Raw genomic sequence first — 13,958 nt, forward strand, 5'->3', positions numbered from 1 at the left:
TAAAATGCAGTTTCTACTGTTTCTACCAAACTGCAACCCCCCTCCCCCAAGATCAGGTGGAGGGGTCCTCAGGGTAGATCGAAAATACGCAGGGGGTCCAGGACCCCAAAAAGGTTGAGAACCACTGGTTTATGTGACCAAGCTCATCCTTTTAAAACCATAAACCCATTATCAAAAATAATGTAAAAAGTCAAAAGGAATCAGGAGCACTTTATTTGTCATTTCATTTCCCCCAGCCCACAACAGTGCAACACAAAGACAAAAATATATATCCAAAAACTACAAAAGATCTTCAAGAATGCACATACTAACTGACTCATATATCGGGGGGAAAAAAAATCATTGTCCGCAAGCCAGGATGACTGTCGGAACTGCCGGTCTGCATGGGCTAGCAGTTAGCTTAGCCTGCCCCGCTTCCGCGTCCTGTCAGACCTCCCTCGGTGCTTCCCCCTCGGGTGCAGCTCCAGGCAGGGGCTGTGGTCCTTGGGCCCACCGGACGCTGCAGACCAAACTCCCCCAGCTGATCCAATGCCAGCTCTCCCAGCCAGACACCCTCGACACACCTCCCTGCACTCCACCCGACAACACCAAAAACACCACCGTCAATGCCAGGCGAGGCCGCCGCCAGACCACCTTCCGTGTGATCGGACCTGCCGGTTTGCATGGGCTAGCAGTTAGCTTAGCCTGCCCTGCTTCCGCGTCCTGTCAGACCACCCTCGATGCTTCCCCCTTGTGTGCAGCTCCAGTCAGGGCTGTGGTCCCTGGGCACCCTGGTGCAGCAGACCAGGCTCCCCCAGCCGATCCAACGCCAGCTCTCCCAGCCAGACACCCTCGACACACCTCCCTGCACTCCACCCGACGACACCAAAAACACCACCGTCAATGCCAGGCGAGGCCGCCGCCAGACCACCTTCCGTGTGATCGGACCTGCCGGTTTGCATGGGCTAGCAGTTAGCTTAGCCTGCCCCGCTTCCGCGTCCTGTCAGACCACCCTCGATGCTTCCCCCTTGTGTGCAGCTCCAGTCAGGGCTGTGGTCCCTGGGCACCCTGGTGCAGCAGACCAGGCTCCCCCAGCCGATCCAACGCCAGCTCTCCCAGCCAGACACCCTCGACACACCTCCCTGCACTCCGCCCGACGACACCAAAAACACCACAGTCGACGCCGGGCGAGGCTGCTGCCAGACCGCCCTCGGTGTTATGGACCAACCCATTGTGGCTGTGGCCCACGAGGAAAACTCCCACTGCTCCCTATGACCCGTCTGTGCTTGGTACGAGCCCCACTGGGTTACACTCTACTTTAAATGTCTTGTTTTGGATTTATTCTGTGTGTGTGTGTGTGTGTGTGTGTGTGTGTGTGTGTGTGTGTGTGTGTGTGTGTGTGTGTGTGTGTGTGTGTGCGCGTGAGTTAATTTGGAATGGAGGTTAGGGGTTGTGAGAGTGTAAGAGGACCTCCTTGGCCTCTGGTACTTTCACACTCTCACAACCCATAACCTCTCCCCACTGCTCTCTCTCTGTCATACACACGCACACTCTCACACACACACACACACACACACACACACACACACACACACACACACACACACACACACACACACACACACACACACACACACACACACACACACACACACACACACACACACACACACACACAAAGTGCAGTAACACAAGTGGAGCATGTTTGCCCAGAAGCCAGTGTTTGACACCATTACACATTCAACCTTTAAGTTAAAAAATAACACAACAGTCCTTTGCGGTATCAGAACACTGAACTGGGATACACATGATTTATTTATACTTCTACAAAACACCAGTCAGAGCACTGCTGCTGCTGCTGCTGCTGCTGCAAGCCCCGACTCACTTTCTCACCATCTCTCTCGTCTGTTAATCCAGCATTTCTCAGTCCAGTCCTCAGGAACCGCCAGTGCTGCTGGTTTTCTATGGCACACAGTAGTTCCTTACGGGCACCTTTTGGTGAATGTAATCTCAGGTATTCCAGCCATCTCGTTATAGTCCATGGGCCAGACGATATTTCGGTACACTCAAGGTGGCAAAACTTACTTATAATTTTTGAAAGGATCCATGTCTGTAGATGATATTTTGGTATGATAACCATTCCTGAGTGGCAGCTGTATCACAGTTATCAGCTCATGAAGTTAACCACCCGCTAAAGTAAATTGCATTTTAGACGCTGGTGCATATCCTGGTTTAGCCTCATGGTCAGGACATTTTTCAATGGTCTATAATATTGTCTTTGGTATCATTTTAAAGGGGACCTTCTTAGCTTTCATTCAAGCCCTGTTGTGGATATTTCTCACAAATATAGAGGTCACTTGAGCTCTTCAACCCGTCAATAACACACATCTTTCTGCAATTTTCGCCTAAACTTTATACTTTCTTTTAGCCCTGTGGCATCTAGGAATATCAGGGACACAAAACACAAAAACTGGAATACTCACAGGACTGTAAAGATTCAGAAAATGTATAATATACCCATACTATTTCATTGTGTGAGGTGATTGTGAGCCTTAAATGAGAACTAGACCAAAGCCAGTTAGGTCACAAACTGGTCTCTATACATTTGTTTAAATACACAATCAAAATACATGATAAAAAGGAATACCATAGTGAGGTAATGAACTATTTTAATATTTTAAACAACATTGACATTTACATATACTTCGTCAATGATACATGTAATCCCATATCATTAGTGGATATATGTAATGGTAATGGGTAGGTTAATGGGTATATGTGAATATGGTTACATTATTGTTATCAAGCTCTGGGTAACCAAGTCCAGAATCAACATCCTGTGCATCAATAGACTACTACCACAGTAATACCATCAGAATCATCACACTGTCATTCATCAAACTGCTCGTTTCTCTCATCATCTGACTCCCCAAGTTCAAAGTCCAGTTCTGGACCATCCTGCTGTTTTTGGTTACTGCAGGTCTGTAACCTGCACATGTCTGTGCATGGAAGTCCATTTGACAGGCACATGCAGCTTGGCATTTTGCATGAATGCACGCACTTGCATGTTAGCATTTCCAAGACCACATCTGGTGCAGGTGGGGAGCGCATCCAGTAAATGGCCAGCTTGCCTTCATCGTCTGTCCATCCATACTCAGTAGGGCTTGGCACCACAGGGTTAGCCTGCAGACAGCACTTCCATATTGCTGCCTGATAGTTGGCTCGTTGAACATGCATAAAGAGACAGTCTCTACATGGTGGCAGCTGGCTGGACTCAACCTCTCCCCTTTTGGTGCAGAAGAGCTGGTAACGCATTTTGTTCACCTCAGCAGTGCTGCTATTAGCAACATACATCCGACAGGTGAACTGCTCAATTTTCTGGAACAGCTCATCACTCACATTCCATGTCTGTCCCAGTTGACTAAAAGTCTCTTGGCAGGAAGTGTGTTTTCTCACTATCTTCAGGGCATTCAGCTTCCCTCGACCAGCGAATGCACTGACAGTGTCGCAGCCTGTGAAGGCATGTAAGCCAATTAGGCTGTCACAGATGCTGTCTCCAAGTGAAATTGCCAGTTTGGTGATGTCGACAAACCGTGTGCGGTTCTGAGTCCCACACTTCTGGTAGATGGGACAGGTGATGTCCTTCTGGAAGCCAAGACAAAGCACCATGACATCAGTGTCCTCAGCTGTGATGATAACTGACTTTGAGCCCGCATTTGCTGCATGCAATGCATGCAGGAGCAGACGGGTGTCAGCTTCTTCATGTGTGGAGTGCAGTTCTGCTGCTTCCTCACACCCATCTTCTGTCAACTTGTAGCAGGTTTCCTCACAGGTCATGTACAACACCTTGCCATGCAGCATAGCTCTGTATCGTGGGAGTTTCCACTCTTCCACCAGAAACTTGATGAGACTGGTCTTGTTGGAGGAACTGCACAGAAATTTTCTCCACTGCTGGACGTGGTGTCCCCCTGCAACATTATTGTACTGGAGAGTGATGTCTCCACCCCGGTTCAGTCGTTCAGCATCTTTGATCGAAGTCTGGTGATAGACATCAAAAACAACATCAATCCTCCCACTCTGTGCTCCCTCATGGAGGACCTGGGTCAAGGCTGACTCTGCCACCTGTGCAAAGGTTTTGTTGTTGCCATTCATTTTTTGGACCAGGTTCATCCCATCAATGATGGAAGTAGATGGGATTGGGATGTCTTCTGCAGGAGATACATTCTTTTCAAGCTCTCTGGCAAGTGCAGCCTTGTTTGTTTTTCGTAAGGGCCCATCAGCATTTGCCAGTGCCCATGGTAGTGGGCCCAATGGGTAGGCAAGGACATCCTTCAGATTCACCTTCCTGCTTTCAGCCACCAGGATCATGTGACTGAAAAGGTTTCTATCTGCCTTCAGAACCACATCCTGTGCTTTCTTTCCATGAGCTTGTTTTGTGCTGACATTGGAGAATGTTTTCAGACTTTGCTTGGTCATCTTGTCGTGGAATTTCACAGGTGGTGGGTCTGCATCTAACCTTGTTTGCTGGAATGCTTGGTAGGCCTCTTCTCCTTTCTCAAGAGCTCTCAAGAGATCTATGGTCACATCAGGTGGAGCCATGTTGCCAGTGGAGAGGCTAACCAAATCAATCTCATCAGGGGACATAGGATTGAGCCAGTTATTCTCCATAAGGTCCATGAGAGACTGGACATCTGCTTCATCTCTCTTGATCCTTGGACTCTGTAGATCTGGATGAGACCATTTGCACCTGCCTTGACCTGTCAGGTCTCTCAGCTGTCTGAGGTACATGCTTCTATACTCAGCTGTGAGATAATATTTGGTCACAGCTCCTAGCTTCAAGCTGAATCCCTTTGTCCCTCCAGCTGTTTGGGTGTCTTTGTTCACCGTTTCTTCTATAGCTTGGTCAACAGGGATTCTGCCAAAGGGATTGGTGGAGCCCAGTTGGACTGAGAAGCCTCCTTCCATGAATTCTGTGTACATATCTGGGTGTGTGATGGGCAGCTCAGACATCTGGGCGTAGTAGTAGGGGAGGTAGCGTGCATAATTCATCCTGTCATAAGCAAAGCACCATGGGATCATTGCTCGAATGCTAGCCAAGTGTAGCATCCAGTCTCCCTCTCTGGATGCTCGGATGAGCCCCAACAAGATTTCAACCATGTCCAAATAGGACATCCAGAAGTTCGAGAGGCTGCCGTTTCCACCTCTAAGGAACTCACAGTAGACTTCAAATAGATCCATGATGCGTATACAAGAGCTGTTCTCGAGGACCTCCTTCAAAGCATGTTGTGAGACTTCTTTCCCAAGGCTGTCAATGGTCTTCAGTGTCTCATTCAGGTGAACCATGTCATTCCTGTGAGTTTCTTCCAACCAGGACAGGAAACCATTCAAGGTCAGTCGCATGAGAGCCTCATACAGGAGCTTGTGTAGTCGCACTGCCCTGTTGTACTTGTGGCCATCCATAACACCAGCAATTGAGCCTTCTGCAATCATGCCAGACTCAATGCAGAGGTCTTTGAGTCCAGCATCTTGGAAACGCTTTCCTATTATTGCCAGCAGTGTGCAGATGGTGTGGAATACCGCAAGCCTAACGATGATATCATGGAACTTGTCATGGTGTTTCCATGTGATCTCGACAGCCTTCGCATACAGGGCTTGGTCAAAGACACAGACAATCTTCCTCAGGCCTAAGCACTGCATGATGCTCAGTGACTGGTTATGCACCTCGTTGACAGTAGACATTTGTGTCGCTGGAGCATTGATGGTAGGCAGATAGCCTATATTGTTGGGGATGACCGTCATCTCTCCTCGAGTCAGGATGTTGAAGCCTGTCCAGCTGCTGACTGACTGTTCTTCTTGTTGTGACATGCGTGCTAGGACCCAAAGAAGGTTTTTCTCTCTGGCAAGCTTAGTATTGGCTGCAGTATCGGCATCTGACTTTTTGCTTTGTGGTGGCCCTACCCGTTGTCCAGCATTGTAAGTTGGTAACATTGGTGGGGGTCCATCAATGCTTCTCTTCTTTGTTTTGGGAACAGTGGGCATGGGTTGGACAGGAAGTGGGTTGACTGGCTTTGCTTGCACAGCAATCCCATTGACTCTGTGAGATGTTCCCTCACCACTGACAGTTTCTTCAAGACGGTTGATATTGTCCCAGGCTAAAGTTGTGAATATGCCAGGATGGATGTTAGCTGGAAGGGCAATGCCACTCCCTGATGATGAGAGTTTCTGGAGACACAGGGCAGTGTTGATCTCTTCCATCTGTGAATAGGACACACTGTGACCAAGTCGGTTGAGGATGTTTATCAACTCTACATTTCCTGTCAACGATTTGACACTGAATGGCAGAACAATGTGCTTGGAAGGCTTGGTATTTCCACATGTCACTGCATATACTATGTCATGGCCAAATGACTGCAGAAGGCACTGCACTCTCTGGGATGCATGATCAGGATCATTTGAGCCTGTGAGTAGAGAGTACAGGAAGATAATGAGCGACTCTGGAATGGTAGGACATTCTGCTTCTGGTTTGACTTCAGGCGGCCAGGTTTGAGGAACATCTTGACTTTTAATGTCTGCTCTCAATTTGATGGCTGCTTTGGCTATAACATCTTGTGCACTGACACTTTTCAGGGTCTGCAGCTCCCTTTTGAGAGACTGATTTTCTTTGGCAAGTTCCCTCATGGACAAGTTATCGGGATAGAGGAGGAATTTTCCTTTCTCATCAGGGAATATCTGCAAGGCTCCAGCAACCTCACTCTCCAGGTTTCGCCTTATGTGCTTCTTGGTTGATTCCTAGACTTGGGCAATGCCTTGGGAGTTCATTGAAGCTACCAGTCTAGAAGAGAGATCAGTCATTGTCATCACTTGAGGATTGCCAAAAAGCTCCATCCTGATGAAGAGGAACAGCTCATTGTATGCCTTATTCACAGCAGCTTCATACTGGGCTGCAGCATCATCATCTTCATTGCTGGCAACCTCTCCTTTGGAAACCTCTTCTTTGGTGTAAAGTCTATAGCATGACCTGTGGTAGTGCCCTTCAGCTGCTACAAGGTCTCTACTCACAATGGCAAGGATTCTGCTGTCCCTTTTCTTTGTGGCTGCACTCCTGATCTTTGCATCAGCTCGCAGTTCTCGACACTGCACCAGTGCTTCTCTCGTATTCTGTCTCTTGGAATATTTGCTGTTTTTCTGACAAAATATGCGGCGCAGCGGTTCTCGCGCTCACCAGCGTAATGTATTGCTGCCAGTGGAAACGACTGAAACGCATCGTCGCAAAAAAAAGTCCACAAACAAAGGCGCCACACGCAGTTAGGGCGAACATTATCGGCGTCTTCTGAGAGTCGGCAGTAACTGAAGCGCGTTTCTAAGGGGGGTCACGCCCAGACTTCCGGTCGTCATGGCAGCGGTGATTGTTGCCGGGTGAGTATTTAATGCGAAAATAAATCGGCGCTGTTTAACTATAAATAATCAGGGGGTTGGAAACGGTTGTCCAGTACAGCCGCCGGTCACCTCGGCAGCAGTGCTGCTGTGGTGTCGGTGAGATGATGTGAATTATCTGAAGGCAGGTGTCGAGTTTAACAAGCTGGCATTTTTTAGGTTGCCCCTACATGTTCCTCGTTTGTCAGTGTTTTAGATATACAGTTTCAACTAATGAGCTGCATAATTGTTATAATTGTACTTAATACACATGGTAGACCTCACACATTCCGTTGGAGATTTATCCTGTGTGTGTGTGTGTGTGTGTGTGTGTGTGTGTGTGTGTGTGTGTGTGTGAGAGAGAGAGAGAGAGAGAGAGAGAGAGAGAGAGAGAGAGAGAGAGAGAGAGAGAGAGAGAGAGAGAGAGAGAGAGAGAGAGAGAGAGAGAGAGAGAGCGAGCGAGTGAGCGAGAGAGAGAGACTTCATGCCCTTGTGTAAATACCCTTATTTGTGGTCATGCCATTCTTTCGGTGTGACGTGTCCCTCCCCTCAGACTGTCTCTGTATCAAAGGATTGTGGGTACAGCAAGCGCATGGTTGTTGTCTGGCTGTGTGTGTGTGAGGTCACCGCTGGAATTGCAGACTGCACATGCTGATAGAGACAAAACAGAGCCCGAGATGAAGCGAGGGGCCTGTTGAGCACTCTGCATCATAAGTCCTAGATGTACTTGGAGCATGTCGAGCTACTCACTTAGATTGTTTCTCTTCAGCAGAGACACAACTTTTCTTTTCTTTTGCAAGGAGGCCATCAAGAATTTGCTTCATAGTGAAGATACTGCGACACTTTCTGTGGTAGTAGATTGCTGGAATCTGTCCCTCAGGAATGTCTTTTGCCAGTTTCAAAACTGGTGCATGATTTCGTATCTGAGCTGCCCTGAGCAGAGTTCTCCATGAGTCGACACTTTGTAGTGAAACCAGCTTATCTGTATCATCAGAACAGTGGATAATGCACTCCACCCGTGGGCGCTTTGGTATTGGGTAAAAACTTGCTTGTTCACCAGTGGCCATATTCAGTCAGTTTTCACCTGCCACATACAAACAAATACATGTAACTTAGGTGTATGAACACTACTAAAACAAAGTTTACTTTGCTTCACCAGCGTCATATTACCATTATTTATCTTACATAGCCACAAATAGATACATTACCTAGTTGCTATGCAACAGCTGTATTTTGTCCACATGAGGCCGCTAAAATCAACACAAGATGAAAGTTCCTCGTAGCCACTTTAACTAATCATATTAACATATACATTAAAAGAACATGCTAACATTATGGGAAATTAGCTTACAATCTTCTCCAGAGTGAGACAAGAAGATAGATACCAGTTTCCTCTATATGTGTTTAGTAGAAAGCTATCTGGCTGCACGTTAGCCTAGCTTAGCACAATGAATGGAAGTACACAGTACTGGTTATCCTTGGTTGTTGGCCAACTAAGAACTGTCCCAGAGTTTAAGCTAGGCTAATCAGTACCAGGGGTGTTGAAATGCTATATTTGTAAAAATCTGGGCAAATACACAATCGTGAGAGGCACAGAAACAGGTTTCCTGAAAGAAAAATGAAATAGCTGCTCATTTGGAAAGGTTATCATGTATTATTTTACTTCTGTTAGTGTACCAAATAAAATGGCACCAGTGAAGTTGTGTCACCTTGGGTGATATCGATATCTGGTCTGACCCATGGACTAACTGGCTTTGGTCTAGTTAGTTTCTTAGTAATAATGCCCTTCTAATTTAAGGTTCACAATCACCTCACACAATGAAATAGTATGGGTATATTATACATTTCCTGAATCTTTACAGTCCTGTGAGTATTCCAGTTTTTGTGTTTTGTGTCCCTGATATTCCTAGATGCCACAGGGCTAAAAGAAAGTATATAGTTTAGGCGAACATTGCAGAAAGATGTGTGTTATTGACAGGTTGAAGAGCTCAAGTGACCTCTATATTTGTGAGAAATATCCACAACAGGGCTTGAATGAAAGCTAAGAAGGTCCCCTTTAAAATGATACCAAAGACAATATTATAGAACATTGAAAAATGTCCTGACCATGAGGCTAAACCAGGATATGCACCAGCGTCTAAAATGCAATTTACTTTAGCGGGTGGTTAACTTCATGAGCTGATAACTGTGATACAGCTGCCACTCAGGAATGGTTATCATACCAAAATATTATCTACAGACATGGATCCTTTCAAAAATTATAAGTAAGTTTTGCCACCTTGAGTGTACCGAAATAGGAAATTTTGGGCTCTGGCCCATGGACTATTACAGCAGGTGATGAACTATCTGGCAGAACAGACAACCACTTGTACTGGGGGGTCCCAGAGGACTGGATTGGAAACCACTGACCTAATATGAAAGCAGGTGAACATGGAGCCAGACAAGACTTGTGTCTGCGTCGTGTGTACGGTGTATTCCTGGGAACCGCCCAGCTGACAAACGTGTTTAAAGACAGAGAGAGCAGGGGGCGTCCGGATGGCGTGGCGGTCTATTCCGTTGCCTACCAACACTGGGGATCGCCGGTTCGAATCCCTGTGTTCCCTCCGGCTTGGTGGGGTGTTCCTACAGACACAATTGGCCGTGTCTGCGGGTGGGAAGCCGGATGTGAGTATGTGTCCTGGTCGCTTCAGTAGCGCCTCCTGTGGTCAGGTCGCGGCGCCTGTTCGGGGGGGGAGGGGAAACTGGGGGGAATAGCGTGATCCTCCCGTGCGCTATGTCACCCTGGTGAAACTCCTCACTATCAGGTGAAAAGAAGCGGCTGGCGACTCCACGTGTATCGGGGAAGGCATGTGGTAGTCTCCAGCCCTCCCCGGATCGGCAGAGGGGGTGGAGCAATGACTGGGATGGCTCAGAGGAGTGGGGTAATTGGCCAACTGGGGGGAAAAAGGGGGGGGGCAGAGAGAACATCAACAACCAATGCTAAAGCAACGACAAGTCATCATGTGTTATCTTCCATAGGTTTCGTGCTCGGAACGTGATTTTGTTTTATAAAGGAAGGAGGGTGGGTCGGCTCCCACAGCCTGAGATGTTAAATCTAATTCCATTACAGTTCACTATAGGGACTGTCAATCAACTCAAGTACAGGTGCCATTCATGACTCCTAGCTCCACTGACCTAGCTAGTAGTAAATATTTAGTAAGATAGCTGGCCAGAAATGTCCCTTTTCTAAATGCACTATATAAACCGAGGGTCTCAGTCTGAGCCTGTCTAAATAGACATTATTATTTTATTATTTTTCCTCCTTTTAGATGAGGAGCTAGATAACCCTGTCCCATAATCTTTAAGCATGCAGGGGACATGTCCCCCGTGCCAGTGTCTAACCTACAGTCTTCTGCATAGGTCTATAGAGGTGGTATGCTGATAAGTTTCTTACACATTCTTCGGCCATTTGATTTCTGTTCTTAAGCTTCCCCTCTTGAGGTGCAGTCAATCCCATCTCTATTGAACTTTCAGATTCAATAACACAGCCTTGAAGGACAGCTCGTACTACAGAATATAGTTATGATGCAGTCAGTCTTAGCACAGATACTTAGCATAGCAATAGGGATAGCTGCCTATGAGTATACGTAAAGCATACAGGGATAGTAATGGAACATAGATAGATAGATAGATAGATAGATAGATAGATAGATAGATAGATAGATAGATAGATAGATAGATAGATAGATAGATAGATAGATAGATAGATAGATAGATAGATAGATAGATAGATAGATAGATAGATGGATGGATGGATGGATGGATAGATTATTAGCCAAATGACTAAGGCCGGTGGAATTTGTTTTCAGCACAACATGTAAAAACTCTGCAGCACAATTCATATATGGACAACAGCTGACACTCCACATGTTATCAGGAAACTACACATCAATACAGAACACATTACACACAACCACAAACAATAGGTGAATGGTTTGAATGCATATGCATGCTAATGCCAGTAGTGTGTGAGGAGGGGACTAGAGGGAGGGATTCAGAGTCCTGATAGCTAGGGGGAAAAGCTGTTTGTGAAGTGATTTGTCTTAGTGGATAGTGAACTGTAACGCCTCCCTGAGGGAAGGAGCTGGAAGAGGTGATGAGCAGGATGTGAGGGGTCGGAGATGATCTTCTTTGCTCGCTTTCCAGTCCAGTGAGTATGTAGAGATTCAGTTGAGGGGAGTGGGTTGCCTATGATTTTTGATGTCTTGTTGACAACCCGCTGCAGTTTTTCCGTGTTTGACCGTCCATGCTGCCCTACCATACTGGAACAGAAGATGTGATGATGGACTCGATGGTGGCTGAGTAGAACAGAATGTGAAGTTGATGCTCGATCTTGTATTTTTTAAGCTGCCCAAGGAAGTAAAGCCATTGTTGAGCTTTTGTAATGATGTGTTCAGAGTTAGTGCTGATGTATGTTCTGAGGAATTTAAAAGAGTCAGTGGTGGTGATAGGGTCTCTGTTCATTTGTATGAGTGTTTTGGGATTCGGCATGCATCGGAGGTCAATAATGAGTTCCTAGGTTTTGACTGTGTTATTGTTTGTGCACCAAGTGACAGCTTGGTCCACTTCAATGTGGTACTAAGTTTCATCATTGTTAGAGATGAGGCCTACAAATGGTTGTGTCATCTGCATATTTTATTATTTTACAGAACTGTCCGTGGATGTTAAGTGGTGTGAAGTGAGAAGAGCCATGGGGGGAGAACACAGCCCTGAGGAGTTCCTGTACTGAGGGTAAGAGGGTATGAGTTTAGGTTATTAACCTTCTCCTTCTGTGGCCTGTTCCACGGGATGCTCCGAAATACTGTAGGCCGATACAGTGGGATTATTCATGTACTTTATGGTGTCAAACCTCTGTAGAGGACATTTCAGTGCTGCTGGTATGCAACAGTATCTTCTGTCTATTACATTTATATAAGGAAGACCTGAGAGAGGCCCCCCACACTGAACACTTTTGAAAGCAGGTTAAAAAGCTTACTTTTCACAACAGCCTATGGCTAAATTCTTGGTGCGTGTGTGTGTGTGTGTGTGTGTGTTTTTTAAAAAAAATCTTTTTTTAATATTTTGATATTTCAGTATCATGTTTACTGGCCATGTAGGTTTGCACAAACATGGAATTTGACCCCCGTTTCGTGGCTCTGTCAGTGTACTTAACATAGAATAACAACATGACAACACAACACAGATATACACAAGGATTGACTTATACAGGTGAAACAAGAGGAGATAAAGTGCAATGGTGCAGAGAATATATCAGAGATGCTGAAATAGATGTTACCAGGATACATGCCTGAGGTTAATGGACATGACAAAGTAGACCAGTATACGTACAATGTACAGTACAGTATATACAAAATGGTTGGATTTATTGATGGTGTTAAGTGTTCATTTGAATGACAGCCTGTGGAAACAAACCATTTTTATATCTGGCTGTTTGGGGTACTGCGTGAGAGGAAATAACTCTCCATACCAGCAGGTGGCGGTAGTCAGTATTCGGCATTCAAAATTTTAAACCGGAAGACCCAGGACTGTGGCTATACAAACCGTAAACAAAGCAGCGTTTGCTTACTATTTTCACTCAACTCTCGCTCACTACAGACAGTGTCATAATATAACTATTAATCGAGAATACGTCTGATAAACAGTTGCAAATGGTACTGACATTGTCAGCCCTTGGTTGTGGAAGAAAGGAAGATTAGGAGGCGAAAAATAAGAAATCGCATTAAATGGGTGAAATCGTCGATACTACAGCAGCAGGCTCAAGGGGCGTTCCAGAACAGACTGCCATGTCATTGTGAAAATATTAGCTTCTTGAAATGTTCAGGTGAGATGAAGACGAAAAATGAGAAGAGCCTTCTGTGTGTGGCCTCTTCACTTCATTGTTTGCTTGCTTTCATAACTTCCGTTTCTCTTCTCATGCCCTGATTCGCTAAGCCAGGGATGCCCAAATCCAGGCCTCGAGGGCCGCAGTGTCTGCGGGTATTTGTTCCAACCATGCACTACACCACCTGATTTAACTAATTAGCTCACCTCTTGGACCAAGGAGGGAAAGGAACAGTGGCGTAACCAGGAATATTTTTTTAGGTGGGCCTGAGTGAAAATGGGTGGACCAAAATTTTCCAGTAATAATCCTTCAAACAAGACGCAAATTCGAACACATTACAGCAGTAATGTGTTGCGGGGAACACTAATTTAGGCTGCGAGGGTGGCTCATCCACAGCAGACAAATCTGACGGCAGTGGCATGGTCAAGGGAATCGTCTCACCGTCGTCAGAGGGGGGGGGGGAAGCTGCCTGCAATGGAGAGGCTGTAGCCTCCTCTGTCGTTCTCTCCGGCGGTATCGCACTTTCATTGGGCGCCTCAGTCGGTGCTGGAGCAGGTGTGCTTTCCTCCTCCTCCATCCGTGGCTTTTTAAAAAAGCGGAAGATTGAACTTTGTTTCGACATTCCAACAATTATGGCTAACTGTTGGCTATTGGCTAGTTAGCAGCAGTGGAAAACACAGAGCGTGATGGTATGCACGCTCAGATG

The sequence above is a fragment of the Lampris incognitus genome, chromosome 1 (genome assembly GCF_029633865.1).
Source record: "Lampris incognitus isolate fLamInc1 chromosome 1, fLamInc1.hap2, whole genome shotgun sequence".
Lineage (NCBI taxonomy): Eukaryota > Metazoa > Chordata > Actinopteri > Lampriformes > Lampridae > Lampris > Lampris incognitus.